We start from the raw sequence: 3,364 nt of genomic DNA on the forward strand, positions 1-3,364 counted from the left end.
CCCCCACCCCTCCATCTCCACCCCCCCACCCCTCCATCTCCATCCCTCCCCCCTCACTCGGCTCCACCCCTCAGGCCCATTCTGTGTGGACAAGAGCACAGCCTTTCCCTGCAGGACTCAGTCCTGTTCTGTGCTCTGTCTCTAGTCCTTACTTCCAAATGAACAAACAGACAAGCAAGAAGGAGGACCGCGGGGAAGGCGAAGTTAAATGCTTGCCAGCTCCTTGGCGTCCACGTCATTACTCCCTTGTTAGATCTGTTCAGATTTTTGTCTTTGTTTCAACTCAGGAACTTGAATAATGTTCTCCACTTTCTCAACAGGTGGGCTGACTGGCCCCAGTCATGAGTTACATCCAACGCTTCAGCTGACGAGTCCCAGAGGTCACCGAGCCAGGTGCAGACCCTTCAGATGGACACTTGGCCTCTGTGTGATCCCTCTGTGGAGCTGCATAGGGCTTTGGGCTCCAAGGCGATACTGGGAGGCTCCAGCGAGGGGCTGGGTTTCCTGTGGCTTCCAGGGCTGCCCAGGGCCGCCATGATGGTCACCTTCAGGATGGGCCCCTGACCACAAAGTCATGATATCCAAGCCTCCAGACCTCCAAGAGTTTCTTGGTAACCATGGGGTGTCAGGTGTCCCATCCTGGACTGGAAGTTCTGAAAGTTCTACTGGAGGAAGCCAGCAAGAAACACGATCACGTGGCCGTCCCAAGGGGAAGGCGCTGCAGACAGGCTGTGCCAGCACGAAGCCTACTAGGATGCCGCAGGCGACAGGGCAGTCGTCGAGAGGCTGCTGTTTTTGCCTCTGCCAGCGGCCACCCCACACAGACTGCACAGCCATCCGCCTGTTCCTTATGGCCTTCTCGAAGGCAGGCCCGCGGCCCGCAGAGGGTCTCTCTGCAGGCGTTTTGGTGAAGACCCCTCCCCCCATTCTCACCACCCTCCCCAAGGGAGACGCTCACTGAGGGCCACGGCGCCTGCTTCAGATGAGGCTCCAGGCCCACCCGGGTCAGGTCCCAGAGGCTGGGGGCCCAGGAGCCTGCATTCCAACAAGCAGACCACGCGACCGTGCTCGGCTGCAGGCGTTCCCTCCAGGATCATGAGGAACAGGAACCCGTGGGTCTGTGGGGTCAGCCCAGAGGCTCTTGCCTGTCTAACGGGAGCGTCCCCATGTCCCCTCATCCCCAGGAGCTGATCAAAGGGTGAGATGGAGTGAACCAAAGAGAAAGAAGCCAAGCTCTACACAGAACACTGCATTCCTGTCACTGTGACCGTTACACGTCTAGCTTCTTCTCCAGGAGCGTCTTAAAGCAACACCCCGTCAAGCGCATCGGGGCTGGCTGTGGTCAGGCGGGAACACCCCAGGCCAGTTTAGCTCCGTCACACAGATACTTCAGCATCCTCTGCTTCATTTCAGCGCTCCCTGCGTGTTTCAAAGTTAATCAACCCATCCAGTGGCAGAGACCTCTCCCTTCCACGTGCCCATAACTTCACTTCCAGAGACCAAGGTGCTGCCCTCCAAGATCAACGTCCAGATCCTAGTGGAGTCTTCACCAAGGAGCCTCGGCCTCAGGAAGGGAGCTGGCCATCTAGAAGGCTGGACCTGGAGCACGGGCTATGACAGGAATTCAACAGAAGCCCCGCAGGGAGGGGGGAGAAGGAGGGTTTCGGGCGCAGGTGCTCCCTCTGCCCTGCACTCTGCAGACCTGGTGGATCTCTTTGATTCGTTCCTGTGCTCCTCCCCACTGCTCCTGCAGTCGGAAAGCCCTGCCTCCACCAGCTGTAAAGAAAGAGTCGCCCCAGAAACCGCGAACACATAACAAAAGAGTTGTAACTGGGCTTCCAGACCCCTGAGCCCCCTCCCGCAGGCTTCTGTCCTTCACGGGGGCCTGCACATGAATCTCCTGTCTTCACAGCGGTCCTGGGAGGCGGCTGGGGCCCGCATCACCCCCACTTCACAAAAGGCAAAACTGAGGTTCACAGAGGCGTCGGTGTCTTGACCACAACCGCACCGGGCACGTCCACCGCCTACAAGCAGGCCCCTGCTCAGACTGTGAATTGGGACATGGGAGGGGGCTGCCCCGGCCCACGGGGGCTTCCAATGGGGCCAACTCACCCCAGAGAGAGCACCCCCCCTCAGGGCCCACCCAGGACTGCAGGGCAGGACTGTCCCCTGTCCCCCACAGGTGTGAGGAGAGGGCAGTGGTGCCCCCTGATCCCAGGACGCTGGGGCAGAGCTCAGAGCTCAGGAAAACACTCCGTCTGTGAAGTCAGGTCTGAAAACCAGCCTTGGGCCAGCCATCCCATCAGATGCGCATATTAGAAGATCTCCTGCACAGGGCTCCCCCAGAGGCACCCCTCTCCTACCTGCCAAGGGTGGGTCCTGCCTGCCCGGGAGGGGGCCGAGGACACTGCACCATCAGCAGCCTCTGGGGATGCACTTCTATTTTGGTGGTGTGGCCCTGCCACTCCCCGGTGGCCACACATCCTGGGGCCTCCCACGGCCATCCCCTGCACATCCTGCCTGTGTGCTCAGGGTCACCTTAACCCTTCCCCACCCAGGGCCTGGCAGGCGGTCTGTTAGGGGTAGCCTCCGGCCACGTGTGCCAGGATGGGGACGTTTCCTGAAAAGTTAAGAGTCTGCACTTGCTCCAGAAGTCTCCTGGGGCCCCTCCCCCACCGTCATGGCTCCTATTTAAGTGTCTGCAGAGGAGCCAGCAGCCCGTCAGCCAGGAGCCAAAGGGATGAAGAGCAACAAGGTGTGAGTTTAAAAAACATGGTAGGAAAGCCTTCGCAGTTGTAGAACAAAGCAAAGTTCTTATTTTTAAACTGCAGCGTCTTCTCTTCCGCTGCTCTTTTGAAAGGCAAAGCAGCTGGACTGTGGGCCACGGCCTCTCCATGCCCGGCTGGGGGACCCCCACAGGGGACACAGGCCGGCCACCAGGGAAGTGAAGATTCACGTGGGGGACCCCACGCCGCGCTGCCCCACCAGGCCGCCCTGCGCGAGACCCCTGCCCTGGACACCCGCCCGGGACACCTGATGCATGGATGCATGGGAGAACCTGAGGTGTGGCTACGGGAGGTGCCGAGGGGACCCCAGCAGGAGAGGCCCCGAGGGTGACACCTGTCGGGTGCGAGGGGCGAGGCGGAGCGGAGTCTGCGCGGTGGATCCCGCGCTCCGGACACCGCGGGAGGCGCCCGTGCTCCGAGCCCCCAGACCACTGTCCGGCTGTCCGCCCACCTCGGACGCTCCGTCCGCGCCCCCCCGCCCCCTCCACCCCTCTCGCCCTGCACACCTGGCCCGGCCGTGGGGGCCCGTCCTTGTCCTCTGTCCTCGGTCCGCAGGTGCCCACGGACGCCCCGCCTCC

General features: G+C 61.4%; 1 protein-coding gene across 5 annotated transcripts in view; it reads right to left on the reverse strand.

The window, feature by feature from the left end:
- MCF2L (MCF.2 cell line derived transforming sequence like) overlaps positions 1-3,364 on the reverse strand; it is a 174,244-nt gene extending 170,880 nt beyond the window's left edge. For all 5 annotated transcript variants that reach the window (XM_046664016.1, XM_046664013.1, XM_046664008.1 and 2 more), the window contains exon 1: positions 3,293-3,364. The gene's annotated coding sequence lies outside the window, so the exon portion shown is untranslated. The remainder of the gene's footprint in view (positions 1-3,292) is intronic.

The sequence above is a fragment of the Equus quagga genome, chromosome 6 (genome assembly GCF_021613505.1).
Source record: "Equus quagga isolate Etosha38 chromosome 6, UCLA_HA_Equagga_1.0, whole genome shotgun sequence".
Lineage (NCBI taxonomy): Eukaryota > Metazoa > Chordata > Mammalia > Perissodactyla > Equidae > Equus > Equus quagga.